This window comes from Pseudophryne corroboree, chromosome 2 (genome assembly GCF_028390025.1).
Source record: "Pseudophryne corroboree isolate aPseCor3 chromosome 2, aPseCor3.hap2, whole genome shotgun sequence".
NCBI classification, from domain to species: Eukaryota; Metazoa; Chordata; class Amphibia; order Anura; family Myobatrachidae; genus Pseudophryne; species Pseudophryne corroboree.
In genome coordinates, this window is record NC_086445.1 from 808,937,734 (window position 1) to 808,958,205 (window position 20,472).

Genomic DNA, 20,472 nt, shown 5'->3' on the forward strand with positions numbered 1-20,472 from the left:
CTGATAAAAAGATGGTAATTTCTAAGAGGTTACTAATGGTGTACCCTTTCCCGCCAGAAGATAGGTCACGCTGGGAAACATCCCCTAGGGTGGATACAGCGCTCACACGCTTGTCAAAGAAGGTGGCACTACCGTCTCCGGACACGGCCGCCCTGAAGGAATCTGCTGATAGAAAGCAGGAGGCTATCCTGAAATCTATATATACACACACAGGTGTGATACTGAGACCGGCTATAGCTTCAGCCTGGATGTGCAGCGCTGCTGCTGCGTGGTCAGATTCCCTGTCAGAAAATATAGATACCCTAGACAGGGACACTATTTTGCTAAACGTAGAGCATATAAAAGACGCACTTTTATACATGAGGGATGCACAGAGGGATATTTGCCGGCTGGCATCCAAAATTAGTGCAATGTCCATTTCTGCCAGGAGAGGGTTATGGACTCGGCAGTGGACAGGTGATGCAGATTCCAAACGACACATGGAAGTTCTGCCTTATAAGGGTGAGGAATTGTTCGGGGATGGTCTCTCGGACCTCGTTTCCACAGCAACAGCTGGGAAGTCTACATTTTTACCCCATGTTTCCTCACAACCAAAGAAAGCACCGTATTATCAGGTACAGTCCTTTCGACCCAATAGGGGCAAGCGGGTTAAAGGCGCGTCCTTTCTGCCCAGACGCAGAGGTAGAGGGAAAAAGCTGCAGCATACAGCCAGTTCCCAGGAGCAAAAGTCCTCCCCCGCTTCCTCTAAGTCCACAGCATGACGCTGGGGCTCCACAGGCGGAGCCAGGTACGGTGGGGGCCCGTCTCAAAAATTTCAGCAATCAGTGGGCTCGCTCACGGGTGGATCCCTGGATCCTTCAAATAGTATCTCAGGGGTACAAACTGGAATTCGAGACGTCTCCCCCCCGCCGTTTCCTCAAATCTGCCTTGCCAACCACTCCCTCAGGCAGGGAGGCAGTGTTACAGGCAATTCAAAAGCTGTATTCACAACAAGTGATAGTAAAGGTGCCCCTACTTCAACAAGGAAGGGGTTACTATTCCACAATGTTTGTGGTACCGAAACCGGACGGTTCGGTGAGACCCATTTTAAATTTGAAATCCTTGAACACATATATAAAAAAATTCAAGTTCAAGATGGAATCCCTCAGGGCGGTTATTGCAAGCCTGGACGAGGGAGATTACATGGTATCGCTGGACATCAAGGATGCTTACCTACATGTCCCCATTTACCATCCTCACCAGGAGTACCTCAGGTTTGTGGTACAAGATTGTCATTACCAATTCCAGACGTTGCCGTTCGGTCTCTCCACGGCTCCGAGGGTCTTTACCAAGGTAATGGCGGAAATGATGATACTCCTTCGAAGGAAGGGAGTTTTAATTATCCCGTACTTGGACGATCTCCTGATAAAGGCGAGGTCCAGAGAGCAGTTGTTGGTAGGGGTAGCACTATCTCGGGAAGTGCTACAACAGCACGGCTGGATTCTAAACATTCCAAAGTCACAGCTGGTCCCTACGACACGCCTGCTGTTCCTAGGGATGGTGCTGGACACAGAACAGAGAAAAGTGTTTCTCCCGGAGGAGAAGGCCAAGGAGCTGTCATCTCTAGTCAGAGGCCTCCTAAAACCAAAACAGGTGTCGGTGCATCACTGCACGCGGATCCTGGGAAAAATGGTAGCTTCCTACGAAGCGATTCCATTCGGCAGGTTTCATGCAAGAACCTTTCAGTGGGACCTGTTGGACAAGTGGTCCGGATCGCATCTTCAGATGCATCGTCTGATAACCCTGTCTCCAAGGACAAGGGTGTCTCTGCTGTGGTGGCTGCAGAGTGCTCATCTTCAAGAGGGCCGCAGATTCGGCATACAGGACTGGGTCCTGGTGACCACGGATGCCAGCCTTCGAGGCTGGGGAGCAGTCACACAGGGAAGAAACTTCCAAGGACTATGGTCAAGTCAGGAGACTTCCCTGCACATAAATATTCTGGAACTAAGGGCCATTTACAATGCCCTAAGTCAGGCAAAACCCCTGCTTCAAAACCAGCCGGTACTGATCCAGTCAGACAACATCACGGCGGTCGCCCATGTAAATCGACAGGGCGACACGAGAAGCAGGACGGCGATGGCAGAAGCCACAAGGATTCTCTGATGGGCGGAAAATCACGTGTTAGCACTGTCAGCAGTGTTCATTCCGGGAGTGAACAACTGGGAAGCAGACTTCCTCAGCAGGCACGACCTCCACCCGGGAGAGTGGGGACTTCATCCAGAAGTCTTCCAAATGATTGTAAACCGTTGGGAAAGGCCACAGGTGGACATGATGGCGTCCTGCCTAAACAAAAAGCTAGAAAAGTATTGCGCCAGGTCAAGAGACCCGCAGGCGATAGCTGTGGACGCTCTAGTGACACCGTGGGTGTACCGGTCGGTTTATGTGTTCCCTCCTCTTCCTCTCATACCAAAGGATAATACGGAGAAGAGGAGTAAGAACTATACTCATTGTTCCGGATTGGCCAAGAAGGGCTTGGTACCCGGAACTTCAAGAAATGATCTCAGAGGACCCATGGCCTCTACCGCTCAGACAGGACCTGCTGCTGCAGGGGCCCTGTCTGTTCCAAGACTTACCGCGGCTGCGTTTGACGGCATGGCGGTTGAACACCGGATCCTGAAGGAAAAGGGCATTCCGGAGGAAGTCATTCCTACGCTGATAAAAGCTAGGAAAGAAGTAACCGCGAACCATTATCACCGCATATGGCGAAAATATGTTGCGTGGTGTGAGGCCAGGAAGGCCCCAACGGAAAAATTTCAGCTGGGCCGGTTCCTGCACTTCCTACAGTCAGGGGTGACTATGGGCCTTAAATTGGGTTCCATTAAGGTCCAGATTTCGGCTCTATCGATTTTCTTCCAGAGAGAATTGGCTTCACTACCTGAAGTTCAGACTTTTGTTAAGGGAGTGCTGCATATTCAGCCCCCTTTTGTGCCTCCAGTGGCACCTTGGGATCTCAACGTGGTGTTGGATTTCCTAAAGTCGCATTGGTTTGAGCCACTGAAAACCGTGGATTTGAAATATCTCACGTGGAAAGTGGTCATGTTGTTGGCCTTGGCTTCGGCCAGGCGTGTTTCAGAATTGGCGGCTTTGTCATGTAAAAGCCCTTATCTGATTTTCCATATGGATAGGGCAGAATTGAGGACTCGTCCCCAGTTTCTCCCCAAAGTGGTATCAGCTTTTCATCTGAACCAACCTATCGTGGTGCCTGAGGCTACAAATGACTTGGAGGCTTCCAAGTTGTTGGATGTAGTCAGGGCCCTAAAAATGTATGTTTCCAGGACAGCTGGAGTCAGGAAGACTGACTCGCTCTTTATCCTGTATGCGCCCAACAAGTTGGGTGCACCTGCTTCTAAGCAGACTATTGCTCGCTGGATCTGTAGTACGATTCAGCTTGCACATTCTGCGGCTGGACTGCCGCATCCTAAATCAGTGAAAGCCCATTCCACGAGGAAAGTGGGCTCTTCTTGGGCGGCTGCCCGAGGGGTCTCGGCTCTTCAACTTTGCCGAGCTGCTACTTGGTCAGGGGCAAACACGTTTGCAAAATTCTACAAATTTGATACCCTGGCTGTGGGGGACCTTGAGTTCTCTCATTCGGTGCTGCAGAGTCATCCGCACTCTCCCGCCCGTTTGGGAGCTTTGGTATAATCCCCATGGTCCTTACGGAGTCCCCAGCATCCACTTAGGACGTTAGAGAAAATAAGAATTTACTCACCGGTAATTCTATTTCTCATAGTCCGTAGTGGATGCTGGGCGCCCATCCCAAGTGCGGATTGTCTGCAATACTTGTATATAGTTATTGCTTAACTAAAGGGTTATTGTTGAGCTATCTGTTGAGAGGCTCAGTTGTTATCATGCTGTTAACTGGGTATTGTATCACGAGTTATACGGTGTGATTGGTGTGGCTGGTATGAGTCTTACCCGGGATTCAAAATCCTTCCTAATTGTGTCAGCTCTTCCGGGCACAGTATCCTAACTGAGGTCTGGAGGAGGGTCTTAGTGGGAGGAGGCAGTGCACACCAGTAGTCTAAAAGCTTTCTTTATAGTTGTGCCCAGTCTCCTGCGGAGCCGCTGGTCCCCATGGTCCTTACGGAGTCCCCAGTATCCACTACGGACTATGAGAAATAGAATTACCGGTGAGTAAATTCTTATTTTTCCACCACTCCCTGAAAACGGTCAGTTGACACCCAGAAATGCCCCCTTCATGTCAATCACTCTGCGGCTGCCATTGCGACTGAAAAGCTTCGCTAGACCTTGTGTAAAAATACATCGACCGCTGTGAAAGTACGTCGCGCGTGCGCACTGCGCCGCATACGCATGCGCAGAACTGCTGCTTTTTCACTTAATCGCAGCACAGCGAACATTTTCAGCTAGCAATCAACTCGGAATGCGCATGTTCTGCAAGAAAGTATTGATAGAGGGTATCAAAGTGAAAGAGACTGAGGAAGATATACAGGTTCTAACAGAGATGCCAGATGAACAAAAGAGAGCACTGTTTTGTAGAAATACCTATTGGTGGTCATTCCGAGTTGTTCGCTCGCTGCTATTTTTAGCAGAATTGCTAATAGGCTAAAATCCGGCAGTTCTGCGCATGCGTATGCACAGCAGGGCGCACGCGCTAAGCAATTGTACACAAAACTATGGTATTTTACTCACGGGCGAACAAAGCTTTTCAGTCGCTCTGTTGATCGGAGAATGATTGACAGGAAGTGGGTGTTTCTGGGTGCTAACTGAGCGTTTTCCGGGAGTGTGCTAAAAACGCAGGCGTGCCAGCAGAAAACGCAGGAGTGGCTGGAGAAACGGGGCAGTGGCTGGCCGGACGCTGGGTGTGTTTGTGACGTCAAACCAGGAACTAAACGGACTGAGGTGATCGCAATCTAGGAGTAGGTCTGGAGCTACTTAGAAACTGCAAGAAAATATTTAGTAGCAATTCTGCTACTCTTTCGTTCGCTATTCTGCTAAACTAAGATACACTCCCAGAGGGCGGCGGCTTTGTGTTTGCATTTCTGCTAAAAGTAGCTAGCGAGCGAACAACTCGGAATGACCACCATTGTGTAGCTCCCCTTTGTACTTACATGGACCTTGTTGGACGGTAAAAGGAGGCACGTCACATCAGTATATCCAAAAGCAGTGTTGCTGAGAAACATATGTTCCAGTACCATAACTAAGGAGTTGGTACTAGCATGGAAGAACCCATGGAGAACCTCACAGATAAGAAGATCCCTTTAATATCTAAACTGCTGAAGGGCATATGCCAGATTTTACAGATTAAGGCAGTACATATTTCTGTCTATCATTCTCAAACTTATTGCCTTGTTGCTTTAGCAGAACCTTGAAGCATATGCTGTTGTCTGAGTTACCTGCGATAGGAAATATGGCAGCATGACACCTGCCTATGCAGCAACCTCAACTGAATTGCAATCGAATCGCGGGGCAGCACCACACATGTTGGGCGGCCTTGCCCTGTGCTGGGCGACTCCAGCATGTGAGTAGTATGATTGCAGATTTTGGTGTGATAGCAAAATCTTCGACCATCTCTGAATAAGCATTTCATAGCTCAGATGCAAGAGAGGAAAGGTAGTGCCGCAAATGCAATAACAACTTTGTGAAACACTATGTCAAAAACTGTGATTGGACAGCTGTAGGTCAGACGTTTCAACCACAGGGTAAAGGGCGGATTTCAATTTTCTTTTTGTGTAATCTGTTTTTATTCAGAAAAGTATAAGGGATACAACACATTCAGACACAAAAGCAACAGTGTGTAGAATTAGGATTAAGTACATTTTAGCTTATGGTAGCAGAATAGTGGGTTGCCCCAGTCTCTAAAGATCTGTGTAGGTAAGGGGTTCTACACATCATCCTATAACATCATATACAATATCTGCTTGCTTTCTATCTATATAGTGAATGCAGCTATAGTATCTAGGAAAACATAAGAGGATAGTTATAAGGAGAGTGAGGGATGAAGTAAAGAAAAGGAGAGGGATAGAACAGGGAGTGACCGGTACTGGGGGACCTGTAGGCTGAGAGATGCATATAATGCTGTCTCTATAATCGATCAATTGCGATGTTAAGTCACTTGGTTGTATAAATGTAATCTTTATAATCTTTAGAGGACGTATATTCTACCCATGGTAGCCACGTGGTCATGAACTCTGAGAGTTTGTCTCTGGAAGCCAGGAGGATGTTCTCCATGTTCATGTAGTAGTTAATTCTAGTGAACCATAGTTTTCTTGTGGGTGGAGTTGGGGACCTCCAGAGAGTGGGGATAACTGCCCGTGCCGCATTAGACAAGTGGCGGAGCAATGACACTCTATGCTGGGCTAGCGGGATAGAGGAGTGGGAAAGCAACCAGAAGGCCGGGTCAGTAGGAACAGGAGCATGGAGTATATCACGAGAAATGGAGATGACATCGGCCCAAAAGGGATTAAGTAGGGGGCAGCTCCACCAGATGTGCATTAGGGAGCCGACGGCGCTAAGGCATCTCCAACATCTGTCCGTCACTCCAGGATACATGAAGTGAAGGAGAGAGGGGTGTCTGTACCATTTCATTAGTAGTTTATATTGGGTTTCCCTGACTTGTACGCACACTGAACTTTTATGGGTTTTGAGGAATATCATCCGCCAATCCCTATCAGTTAATGGAATCCCCAGGTCCCTCTCCCAGGCCGCCTGGAAGGGTGTCGGTGTTTGAGCATCTGTGTTTTGTAACAGTTTGTAGAGTGTGGAAACAGTATGCTGGGGGGAACACTTGGAAACACACAACCTCTCAAACTGCGTTAGTTCCCTTGAGGCCTGGAGATATCTATGCTTGGAATGCAGAAAATGTCTAAGCTGTAGGTACTTCCAGAAGTCACAGTGCGGGATTTCCCATTTCGTTCGTACCTCTGAGAACTGCTTAACTCCTGAGGGAGTTGCCAGTTGGCCTACTCTAAAGAGACCCGCGAGGGCCCAGTCGCTGAAGTGGGAGGGCGTTAGGCTAGGTGTAAAGTCAGGGTTGGCTAGAAAAGAAGTCAGTGGACCGAAAGCGGAAGAGAGGGAAGGCCAACTGCGCGCTTTTTTCCAAAAAGAGAGGGTTGCGGTAATGGTTGGGTGGGGGGGTGAAGGTCTAGGCAGGGAGGGAAGCCAAGGGAAAATCTCTGGGAATTGCTGCATATAGAGCCCCTCCAGGGCCACCCACTGTTTCGTGTCACGACTCCTTGTCCAATCCAGAACCCTGTTTAGCAAAATTGCCCAATAATAGCCTCTGATATCTGGTAATTGGAAACCACCAGTCATGGTGGATCGACTACTTCTGGGTCGCCTCCGAGACCATATGAATTGTTGTACCAGGAGTTGTATGGACTTGAACCAGGAGTCTGGGATCCGTATGGGAAGGGCTTGTAATTTATAGAGTAGCTTAGGGAGAGTATTCATTTTCACAACATTGACCCTCCCCAGCCATGAGAGTGGTTTGAGATACCATCTGCTATAATCGGCTCTGAGTGTTCGGAGGAGGGGTGTGAAGTTTAAGTTGAACAAGTGAGTCAAATCACTCGGCAGTTGTATTCCTAAATAGGATAAGTGGGAGGTGTTCCAGGTGAAGGGGAAGGATCGTTTAAGTTTAGCCACTGAGTCGGGGGGTGTGGAAATGTTCAGGGCGCAGGATTTGGACATGTTGATCTTAAAGTTGGAGAGTAGTCCGAAGTGGGATAGCTCTTGCATGAAGTGAGGGAGGGAGGTGATCGGATGTGTTATTGTGGCCAAAAGGTCGTCAGCAAATAGGGAGAGTTTGTGATCTGTATCTCCGACCCTCAGACCAGTGATACGTTCGTTGGCCCTAATAGCTCTCGCAAAGGCTTCGATACAGAGGACAAAGAGTAAGGGGGATAGTGGGCAACCCTGGCGTGTCCCGTTACCTATACAAAATGGATCGGACAAGGATCCGTTAACTCGGACTCGGGCTGTGGGTGATCTGTAGAGTCCCATAATTCTACCAAGTGCTAGGGGACCCAGTCCGATGTGCCCCAGCACAGACCTCATAAAGCCCCAACTGACTCTATCGAAGGACTTCTCGGCGTCAGTAGATAATAACACGGTAGGGGGGCCTCCCTGGGATGCTATATGGATTAGGCTCAGAACCTTAGTGGTATTGTCTTTAGCCTAGCGGTTCGGGACAAAACCCACTTGATCGTTATGAATTAGGGAAGGTAGGAATACATTTAGTCTATTTGCCATTAGTTTTGCGCATAGCTTAACATCGGCGTTTAGAAGAGATATGGGCCTATAGCTGGAGCACATCGAGGGGTCCTTGCCGGGCTTAGGCAAAACGGAAATGTGGGCTTCCAGGGATTGGCCTGAAAAATGGGTGTCAGTGGAGATGGAATTAAAGGCCTGGAGGAGGTAGGAGGAGAGGAGGTCTTTGAATTGTTTATAATATATAAGCCTGAAGCCGTCCGGTCCCGGGCTCTTACCTGAGGGTGTCGAGGCCAGGCCGTCTTCCAGCTCTAGCTGGGTAAAGGGTTGTTCCAGTGCCTCCCTATCAGCAGAGGACAGGATAGGACACCTTTTCCAAATATGCTTTTGCCCGTGAGAGGTTATAGGGAGTGGCTGTGTCGTCTGCATGGTTCTCAAGATTATATAGGAGGGAATAATATTGTTTAAAGCACGCAGCAATTTCAGGGGTTTTGAATCGGAGGGCATCCCCGGCGTCTTTTACACTGTTAATGTACAAAGATGAACGTTGAGCTTTAAGAGCTTGGGCCAGGAGGCGACCAGGTTTGTTGCCCCATTGGTAGTATTTGGAGTTGCATTTGCGGACAGAAAGCTGAATACTATCAGTGAGGGTTTTTTTCAGTTGGGCACGGGTGTCCAGGAGTTCTAGGTAGTCAGTTTCCGAGAGGGACGCTTTGTGTAAGGATTCGAGGTGGTGAAGTCGGTCTAGTAGTTTAGTGATTAGTGCTGACCTCTGTTTCTTTACAAACGTCCCCAGTTGTATAAGCTTACCCCTTATGGTACATTTATGTGCCTCCCACAAAGTGACCTTGGAGACGTCGTCAGTATCGTTAAAGGAAAAAAAATCCCTCAGGGCTTCTTCTATTTCGCCCTTGCAATATTGGTCTTGTAGTAGTGACTCGTTGAGGCGCCAGGTCCATTGGCCCTGGGGTGCCTGGGGGGTTGAGAGGGTCATGTGTACTGGGGCATGGTCAGACCAGGTTATCGAGCCTATGGAGGAGTCTATCAATAGAGGGAGATGTCTATGACTCAGAAATAGGTAGTCTAGACGGGAGTAGGCATTGTGTGGGGTCGAGTAAAAGGAGTAATCTCGGTCAGCGGGGTGGAGAACTCTCCAGGAATCTACCAGCTGAAGGTCATGGAATAGTCGCTTTACCTGTCGGTATTGACGCTGTGATGCCCGGGGAGAGCCGGAAGATGAGTCCAATGATGGATCCATTATCCAGTTCAGGTCTCCCCCCAAGACCACAACCCCCGATAGCAGGGGTTCCACCAGGGTAAGGGCGGAGCGTAGAAATGGGATCTGATCCTTATTCGGGGCATAGAGTACAACAAATGTGTATGAGGACATACTTATTTTACAGCTGACTATCATGAGGCGGCCCGGGATCAGTTTGTGGACTGATATGTCCGACAGTTGGAGAGTCCTAGAGAATATTATCGCCACGCCCTTGGACTTAGCGTCTGGGTTGTTGCTATAAAAGGCCTGGGGGTATCGGTAGTTTGTCAAGGAGGGGTTCCTGGCGGAAATTTTGAAATGTGACTCCTGTACTAGCGCAACATCCACTCTGTCAGCCCAAAGGGACCTCAGGAGGGAAGCTCTTTTCTCCGGCACATTAAGACCTTTCGCATTGATCGATGTTACTTTAACTCTACCAGGGGATGTCTTGGGGGATATAGGTCGCGATGGGAGGTCACGCGCCCAGGGTGGTCAGTAAGAGGAAGGAGAGGGGAAAAGGGGGGAGTAAGATAGGAATAGAGCATGGAAAGAAAACAACAATAACAATCAAAGAAACCCGCATTAAGGTTACCAATCCAACTGAGGATTGGGAACCCAAGAGGCATTACAGCCATAGGCGGGTAAGGGGCGAGTAAGGGAGCCTCCGCCGAGGGCATCTCGATAGTAAGCAAAAGTAGAGCTTGAATCTATGAACATGCATAGTGTTAGCTATTTGTAGACTTTTTACTGTGAACTGTAAACCTCGTTAACATGTAAAAGACTTCGAGTGATCGGCTGCAAGGGATCCCATGATCAAAAAACAGGAATTTGCAATCGATGACTCGTAACATAATAGGGGAAGGGGACATGGCCCCAGCGACAGTGAGATGTCGGATGAGAGGCCATCAGTGATGTGGAATGGTATCACGCTGTGATCCAGGAGACTGTGTCCAACCGTCACTTCTCTGTCAGGTAACACGAAAGTCCCTGTCTGGGGGGGGTCCGTTGGAGCTTCTTTTCCCAGCTCTCCGCACCTCTGTCTAGGGTGCCCCAGTGCGCAAGGGTTAAAAAGATGGCAGCTCTGGAGTGGGAAAGTCCCAGTCACGTAGATCAGGTTTCGGAATGCCCAGTCCTGTACAGAATTCCGGGAAATCCGAGAATGAATTGAGGGTGTGGGTTTTCCCCGACTGGGAGACTTGGAGATTAAAGGGGAAGCCCCATCGATATTTCAATTGGCGTTTACGGAGTTCATCCGTTAGGTGCTTTAGGGCCTTCCGCTGTTGGAGTGTGTGCCAGGACAAATCTTGGTATATCTGGATCATTGAACCGTTGAAATCAACTCCGTCGAGTTGGCGGACTTTGCGCATGATGTCATCCTTTTGGGAAAAATAGTGTAATCTGCAGATCACGTCCCGTGGTCTATCTGCAGAGAGACCTCTTGGTTTTAGAGCTCTGTGAGCTCTATCGAAAGTAATGGTATCTGTGGGATCATTGCCTAGGATCTCGTTAAAAATTTTTGTGAGGGCGTCAATCAAACCCGTCTGAGGGACATCTTCCGGCAAGCCCCGTATACGGATATTATTTCTCCTCCCTCTGTTATCCAAATCTGTTAGTCGAGTTTGGAGTGAGCGAATCTCTGAGGACTGAGCATCAATGATGGTAGTCAGCGATTTTAAAAATGTGTCGGAGGAGTCCTGATGATCCTCTAGGCTCGTCACCCTGTCAGAAATGTGGGAGATATCTTGTCTCACGGCCGCCAGCTCACGCCTCACTGTATCTTGTAGATCTTGCTTAGTGGGTAGGTTCTTCATGTAAGCTAAGATATCTTGTAGGTCCCTGTTTCCTGGGGAACAAGTGCGTGGCGCTTCCTCGCCTAGAGGAGATGGGTGAGGGGTCTGTGGGGGTGCGAGGGAGTCTGCAACAGGGGGGCTATCAGCCAAGGCGGGTGAGGTGGGTTGTAGAAAGGATCTCATAGCGGATTGTGACATGTTTCCTCGCGGAGTTGATGTTTCGGCCTTATTGGAGGGTCTTTTGTTCCTGGTCATCACTCAATCAGCAGCGGAGGGGTTAATTTCTCTGAATTCAAGTCAACGAGGTTAGATTTGTTTACATAGCTCACATAAGAATGCCTTCAGTGGAGCAGCTCCCTGTGGGTTGGCATCAGCAGGGCATTACGGTGTTCGTGGCAGCGACAGCCAAGTGTGATACATGTCTGGTGGCGCCATTCACTCTGGATTTTGGAGAAACATTCAAATGATTAAGTGTGTTTGAATGTACTTCTTCGGTGAATTATCTTAAGGTAGCCACCAGGGGGAGCTTTCAATGTGAGTAATGGATCAGGGTCTATGCAAGTGCCTGTCTCAGAGTCTCTCAGGTGCATTGGATAATTGAGTCCCCGGTTCCTGAAGTGGAGCTAGGCCGCAACCTGCAGGGGGGGTTTTAAGGCCTCCCTCGGCTCCGTAAAATCCAGCTCCTGTGATTCAGGTGATGCCACTGGACAGGTAGGGTTTGAGTGGGTGTTGGGTTAGATACAGCGGACCTCAGTGGAGGTAGTGTTGATTTTATTGGGGCAGCAGCCTTTTGTAGCAGAGGATGGAGCCTCTCAATATGGCATATCAGGGGGTATAGTGAGAGCTGCAGTGCCCGCAGGGCGGAGGGAGCACGGGCGGACACAGCCGCCGGCGGTAGTGTCAGGCAGTCCGGGCAGCAGGACGTATCGTGCTGTGCTGCAGGGCCGCGCGTGTGTCAGTGGTGTCGCGGGAGCCGCGGCCGCCTGGGATCAAACTAGCAGCGCCGGCTCGGGCTCCGTGCGTGGTTCGGACTCACCATAAGATGCGGGGCCGTCCTTCCGCTATCTCACCGAGGCTCAGGGGTTCCAGGTGAGGCGTGTAGGGCCGCCAGGCGCCGTCAGGCAGCGAGGTCCACCTCCGGATATAGCGGTCCGGGCTCCTCTCCAAATCCAGGCCCCGGCTTCTGTCCGGGGAGAAGGCCGCAGTCCGCAGAAGCGCTTATAAGCGCTCCCCGACTCCGCGGGTCTCCCCAAACTGTAGTGGTGGGATAGGGGGTACAGCTGTGATGTCTCCTGGCTGTGTGGGGGTTTATTGAAAGGGGTTTACAGGCTCTAGTGGTGTGTTCACTTGGGGAGCTGAGGTGATACACAGCCATCTTCCCTGCCAGCCAAGCCACGCCCCGGATTTCAATTTTCAGTGGATGTGATTTGCTGTTCCAGAATGTCATATCACATTTATATACATCTCTTGTTTTGCCTTGCACCCCATAGAGGTAAAACTTGAGGTGTCCAGCGTACCGTAACTGGCTCATATGTGAGCATGTGGCACATCTCCAGCAATTACTGTACATGTCCCCCATTATGTAGGTTTTAGTTCCCGAACCAGAGCCTGGTGGTAGTCCTGCACAGAACTAAATATAATCAGAAATTATATTTCTTTTACGTCCTAGTGGATACTGGGGATCTGTACTTTAGTACCATGGGGTATAGATCGGGTCCACTGGAGCCTGGCACTTTATAACTTTTAGTGTGTGTATGTGTGTGCTGGCTCCTCCCCTGTATGCCCTTCCTACCAGACTCAGTTTAGAAACATGTGCCCAAGGAGCTCCAGAGATTTTTTTTTTTCATTTTAATTTAGTTTATTATTTCCAGGTAGCTCTTCTTGGCAAACAGACTACCTGCTTCATGGGACTTAGAGGGGGGACCGAACCAACCTCCTGAGGGTTAATGGTTCGTAATGCCAGCTGACAGGACACTGAGCTCCTGAGGTGCTGTGCTGATCACTAATCGTCCGTATGTGTGCCCACGCCTGCAGCTAGCCGCCACCCTCTAACAGATGCCGAAGACCTAGGAGCAGTGAGTGATACACCGGGGCCCCGGTTAGCTGGTCCTTGGTGCAGTTTGGTAGCATGTCACGCGGCGGTCACTGGCCTGGAGCTGCGGTGCCCGCCGCAGACAAACTGGCTCAGGGCTGTTGCTCCGCAGTGCTCACTGCCTTTAAGGCTTTGTGTGGACTGTTTAATGCATTTCTCATGTGTTTTACTACTGTGGCCAGTATAATCTTTGTGAGGGACAGCGCGCCATTGCAAGGGACAGGGCTTCCCGGAGCGGGACCAGCGGTGGGAAGGCGCCATTTCCTGCTGCTGCAGATCATCAAAGTTGCATGCACGCTGCTCATCCAGGACCCACGCTGTTACAGACTGTTGAAACTGGTACCAGGGGGTCACAGACAGGGGGGAGCATGCCAGCGGTAGCACCGCTGCACTTATATCACATACACTTATTTCCACACATTGTACTGCTGTGTTCTGTGTGTTGGGTCCGCTCCTCAGTGTTACTCCAGGGACTCTCTAGGGTCTGTGTGGGGTGTTGGTCCAGGGGCTGCGCTGTAGTTTTCCTGCATAGTGTCTGTGGACATGGATATGTGGGCTGCTTGTAATTCTACCCCGTCTTCAGCGGGGTCATGTGTGAGCAATATTCCTTATCTCCTCAAGGGCCCAGCTCACAGGCACCTGACTGGTTAGATAGCTTTAAGAGCATGATTCAAAATGTAAATTCTAAATTAGCTGCAGCTAAAAGAGAGAGACAAGTGTTAAAACACTCCATTGATTGTGTGGCTAAAGCAGCAAATTCCAAGAAGGCTTCTCAGCCCCCTCTAGTGGCTTCACATAAACGCTCACTTCCACAGGTTTTCCTGTCTCATTCTGATTCTCATCAGCCAGATGTGGATGATGATGATGATGATGATATGAACAAGGACAGCTCTCTGTCCCCTGGGGTGGAGACTCTCATTTTTGCTGTAAGAGAGGTCCTCCACATACCGGATCAGGAGGCGGAACCAGATGAGGAGTTATACTTTAATGTTAGACCCAAGAGTTCAGCTACCTTTCCGCTGTCTAATGAGTTAAACTCTCTGGCTTGGTTAAACCCTGATAAAAAAATTAAAATTCCTCAGAGGTTTTTATCTACCTTTCCCCTTCCAGCTGAGGATAGGAAGGTCTGGGAACACACCCCCCCCCCCCCCCCCCCCCACCACCCCTGTCGGGTGATACATCTTTATCCAGACTGTCGAAGAAATTGGTACTGCCTGTGTCGGGGGCTATATACCTGAAGGAACCAGCTGACCGTAAAATTGAGACAACGCGCAAGGCAATTTATGCGTCAGCAGGCGCAGCACAACGCCCCACAATAGTTTGCGGGTGGATCTCCAGGGCTGTGGCAAAGTGGTCTGATAATGTTGTTGATGGTTTAGATTCTCTACCCCGGGATGAGGTCGTTACTTTGCTGCAACATATACAGGATGTTGCAAATTTTATGAGCGAGGCTATTAAGGAGTTGTGTAAGATAAATGGCCAAACTACTGCGATGGCTGTCTCAGCACGCAGAACTCTGTGGTTACGTCAATGGGCGGCGGACGCTGATTCCAAAAAGGGTGTAGAAAATCTTCCCTTTATAGGTGATGTCTTGTTTGGAGACAAATTAAATAAGTGGATCTCCCAAGCAATGGCGGGTAAGTCTACCTATCTGCCGTCGGCTGCGCCACCTGCTAGACGTTCTTACTCCAGACCTTCCTTGCAGTCCTTTCATGTGGCAAGGTTCAGAGGCAAGGGCCGAGGGGTCTCCACCACTTCAAGAGAATCTCGTGGTAAGTCCAGTAAACCTGCACCTGCTGTCTCCTTGGACCAGACCACCGGATCCCCTGCCGCTAAGTCTTCTGCGTGACGGTTTGCCCAGCGACAAGACGACTTTTAGGTAGGTGCTCGCCTTCAACACTTTGCCCACGTGTGTCGGGATCCTTGGGTGAGGGACCTCATTTCCCACGGATACCGGCTGGAATTTCAAGTACTACCTCCTCAGGTTTTTCAAGTCGGGCTTACCAGCTTTACCCGCAGCTAAAGTTACCTTGCAAGAGGCTATTCCAAAACTTTTGAAAACAGGGGTGGTAGTTCCTGTACCTCCTCCGTTACGCAATAGGGGTTTTTACTCCAGTCTTTCTGTCGTTCCCAAACCAGACGGTTCGGTGCACCCCATCTTGAACGTGAAGTCTCTAAACCCGTATCTGCGGGTGTTCATATTCAAGATGGAGTCCCTGCGGGCGGTGGTGTCCGCTCTGGAGGAGGGGGAGTTCCTGGTGTCTCTGGATGTCAAGGATGCTTACCTACACATTCCCATGTGGCTCCCTAGTCAGGCTTATCTCGGGTTCGCCATCTTGGACGATCATTTCCAGTTTCAGGCCTTACCCTTTGGATTATCCACAGCTCCGAGGGTCTTCACCAAGGTCATGGCAGAGATGATGCTGCAGCTGCGCAGGATGGGTGTGAACATAGTCCCTATTTAGACGATCTCCTAATAAAGGCTGTGTCCAGGAGCGTCTAGTGCACAGCATCGATCTGACTACTTTCAGAAATCTCACCTGGAACCGACCCAGCGTCTTCAGTTCCTGGTGAAGATACTGGATACGGTATCTCAAAAGGTGTTACTCCCAATGGACAAAGCCTTGACTATCCAGGCTATTGTCCTCTCGGTGCTCAGTCCTCGCAGGGTGTCCATACATCTTTGCATCCAGTTACTTGACAAGATGGTGGCTGCTTACGAGTCAATCCAATACGGAAGGTTTCATGCCCGGTCATTTCAACTGGGTCTGCTAGACAAATGGTCGGGTTCTCACCTTCATATGCATCAATAAGTGACCCTATCTCCGAAAGCCTGGATTTCTCTATTATGGTGGCTTCAAATTCCTCACCTGGTAGAAGGCAGAAGTTTCAATATCCACTTGTGGATTCTACTGACAACGGATGTCAGCCTCCAGGGTTGGGGAGCGGAGACCCAAGGGGCCCAGTTCCAAGGGTTATGGTCAGTTCAGGAATCAGCTTTACCAATAAACATCCTGGAACTCAGGGCAATTTACAGTGCTCTTCTACCAGCCTCCCATCTCCTGAAGGGTCAGGCGATCCAGGTTCAATTGGATAACGCAACGGCGGTGGCGTACATAAACCGACAAAGGGGAACAAGAAGCAGAGCGGCGATGCGAGAGGTGTCAAAAATCCTCCTCTGGGCAGAGACCAACGCAAGGGCCATCTCAGCCATATTCATTCCAGGAGTGGACAACTGGGAAGCAGACTTCCTCAGCAGGCACGACCTCCATCCGGGGGAATGGGGCCTACATCCCCAGGTGCTTCAACAGTTAGTTCGCTGGTGGGGCTGTCCACAGATAGATCTGATGGCTTCTCATCTCTACAAGAAGCTATGCCGTTATTGTTCCAGAATGACGGATCTGCAGGCTGTAGCAGTGGACGCGCTGACGACACCGTGGACGTACCAGTTTGTGTACCTGTTCCCTCCTCTACCGCTGATCCCAAGGGTGCTAAAACGGCTAAAAAGGGAAAGCGTTCAGGCAATTCTAATTGCCCCGGATTGGCCTCAACAGGCGTGGTACTCTGACCTCCTGGCCATGTCTCTGGAGGATCCCTGGCCTCTGCCACTCCAAGACAATCTTCTTCAGCAAGGTCCGTTTGTCTATCCAGACTTACAGCGGCTACGTTTGATGGCTTAGACGTTGAGTAGATTCTAGCGAGAAAGGGTCTTCCCTCCCGGGTTATTTCCACCATGGTCCAGGCCAGGAAGATGGTTACGTCGAAACATTATCATCGTATTGGGAAAAAGTATGTTTCCTGGTGTGAAAGTAGAAAGGTTTCTCCCATGGAATTTAGAATTGGTCGTTTTCTACTTTTCCTGCAAGCGAGAGTGGATAAGGGCCTATGTTTAGGCTCCATCAAAGTTTAGATTTCGGCGCTCTCTATTTTCTTCCAGAAACAACTTGCCATGTTTACCAAAAGTACAGACTTTCCTGAAGGGTGTTCTTCATATGCAACCGCCCTTTGTACCTCCTACGGCTCCGTGGGACCTCAGTGTGGTTCTGTCCTTTTCTGCAATCGGATTGGTTTGAACCTTTACATAGGGTGGAGTTGAAATTTCTCACCTAGAAGACGGTAATGTTATTGGCATTGGCGTCTGCCAGACGTGTCTCTGAATTAGAGGCTTTATCCTGTAAGAGCCCTTACTTGATTTTTCATGAAGACATGGCGGAACTTAGGACTCGTCCTCAGTTTTTGCTTAAAGTGGTGTCCGCTGTTCATGTGAATCAGCCTATTGTGGTTCTGGTGTTTTTTTGACACTTCTGTTGTCCTGAGTCCTTGGATGTGGTCAGGGCTCTGAAGGTTTATGTCAGAAGGACGGCCCGTCATCGGAAATCTGACTCGCTGTTTGTCCTTTATGATGCCTCCAAGATTGGTCGGCCAGCTTCTAGCAATCTATTGCTCGTTGGCTCCAGTTGAACATTCAACAAGCCTATACTTTGGCGGGGTCTGCCTTTGCCGACGTCTATACAGGCCCACTCGACGAGGTCGGTGGGCTCTTCCTGGGCGGCTGCCCGGGTGTATCGGCCCTACATTTGTTCCGAGCTGCAACTTGGTCTTGTTTCGAACACGTTTGTTAAATTCTATAGGTTCGATACCTTGGCCAAGGATGACCTTCAGTTTGGTCAGGCGGTTTTACAGGGGTCTCATTCCGCCCGTTTGGGAGCTTTGGGACTTCCCCATGGTACTAAAATACAAGACACCAGTATCCACTAGGATGTAAGAGAAAATAGGAATTTTAATACCTACCGGTAATTCCTTTTCTTCTAGTCCGTAGTGGATATTGGACGCCCGCCTCGGTGCTTCGTTCCTGATTACCTGTGTAAGTATTTGGTTGGACCGACGTTGTCTCCCATTATGTTGTTGGGATAGCCGTGCTATTCGGGTTAGGTTGGTGTTTGCTATCCTCTGTTCAGGTTAGCGCCCTCATTTTGTTCATGGTTGTGTGTTGGCTTGTTGCCTCACCGCTGTTGTATTGTTCTTCTCTCATATTATTATGTCCATCTCCTCGGGCACAGTTTTCCCGGACTGAGTCTGGTAGGAGGGGCATAGAGGGGAGGAGCCAGCACACACATACACACACTAAAAGTTTTAAAGTGCCAGGCTCCAGTGGACCCGATCTATACCCCATGGTACTAAAGTATAAGACCACAGTATCCACTACGGACTAGGAGAAAAGGAATCACCGGTAGGTATTAAATTTCCTATTTTCCTGCTGTTTTGAATTGATATGGTCTCTTTTCCTTTATAGGGGGGGTAATTAAGTTACCCGTGGTCAGTGCCTCAGGCAGAAGAAACAAATTCCCCAAAACAAATGGAGCTGTTTCTCCCAAAAACACACTGGTTTCACTGAACCAGTGAAAAGGCTAAATTGGATTGCCCGTAAAAAAATACAGTATAAACATCGGGAAACATTGAGAAAACGTTAATTTTTCATTTTTAGTGTTTATTCTCCTTTACTTGAATTTCCCCCTTAATGTCTCTAATTATATGTATCGAAATAGGTTTTAGGTGGGGGTTCTATCTCACACTCAAAAAGTATTATATACAAACAAAAAAACAACAAAGAGATGAGTATTGATCATTGCACAAGAGGACCCAAATTATGTATTGTATTCTCCTTTGGTTTTTTTATTAGCAGCTATGACCTAGATTACAGAAATCAATATGTCTCAATAATAAGTTATATTATGACATTTGTTTTTATTATTTAAGCAGTATCTTAGATCCCCCAGTGGGTGGATTATTATTATTATTATTATTATTATTATTATTATTATGTTGGCTCTTATATATTTTGTCACATTTTTTTTTGAATGGTGTATAAATTGCGGCTTTTATAGTTCAATAAACAGATATTCTATTCTAGTGATTTATTCACACACAGGAAAATCCGTTACAAAGTAATACTTTCATACAAATTAACTATCCTGTACTTCAGTAATGGATTTAAGGGGTTATTCAGTAGAGAGGGAAATGCGATTGCATCTCAGTTATGCGAACGCGCAGGCAGAGGAGTTCGTGGGGTGGTCCAGGGTAGCGACATGGTGTTGCAAAGGCGTTGACTCTGCATTGCGGGGTGTGTCGTCGGAAATAGTTTGGGGCGGCCGCGTGACGTCACAGTTTAGAGTTTAGATGCATGAATACAGTTTAGATAAGAAAACCAGTGGGCCACACCTGAAAAAGAAATACGTCAAAGGCAACTATAGACTGTTCTGGACTTAGTGGGTTACTATGGAACATTTATATACCAGTTTGCCCTGGATTTTAGTTGTAGATATTTCTCTGACGTCCTAGTGGATGCTGGGAACTCCGTAAGGACCATGGGAATAGCGGCTCCGCAGGAGACTGGGCACAAAAGTAAAAGCTTTAGGACTACCTGGTGTGCACTGGCTCCTCCCCCTATGACCCTCCTCCAAGCCTCAGTTAGATTTTTGTGCCCGGCCGAGAAGGGTGCACACTAGGGGCTCTCCTGAGCTTCTTAGTGAAAAGTTTAGTTTTAGGTTTTTTATTTTCAGTGAGACCTGCTGGCAACAGGCTCACTGCATCGAGGGACTAAGGGGAGAAGAAGCGAACTCACCTGCGTGCAGAGTGGATTGGGCTTCTTAGGCTACTGGACACCATTAGCTCCAGAGGGACCGAACACAGGCCCAGCCTCGGAGCTCGGTCCCGGAGCCGCGCCGCCGGCCCCCTTACAGAGCCAGAAGCACCCAGCAGGTGATAATCAAGGTACCCCTCCTGCAACAGGGAAAGGGGTACTATTCCACACTATTGGTGGTACCGAAGCCGGACGGCTCGGTGAGACCAATTTTAAATCTAAAATCCTTGAACACTTACATACAAAGGTTCAAATTCAAGATGGAGTCACTCAGAGCAGTGATTGCAAACCTGGAAGAAGGGGACTATATGGTCTCTCTGGACATCAAAGATGCTTACCTACATGTCCCAATTTACCCTTCTCCAAGGGTACCTCAGGTTTGTGGTACAGAACTGTCACTATCAGTTTCAGACGCTGCCGTTTGGATTGTCCACGGGCACCATGGGTCTTTACCAAGGTAATGGCCGAAATGATGATACTCCTT

At 49.0% G+C, this 20,472-nt stretch overlaps 1 protein-coding gene across 6 annotated transcripts in view; it reads left to right on the plus strand.

The window, feature by feature from the left end:
- CCDC181 (coiled-coil domain containing 181) overlaps window positions 1-20,472 on the plus strand; it is a 114,627-nt gene that overhangs the window by 61,800 nt on the left and 32,355 nt on the right. The gene's annotated exons all lie outside the window — the stretch shown is intronic.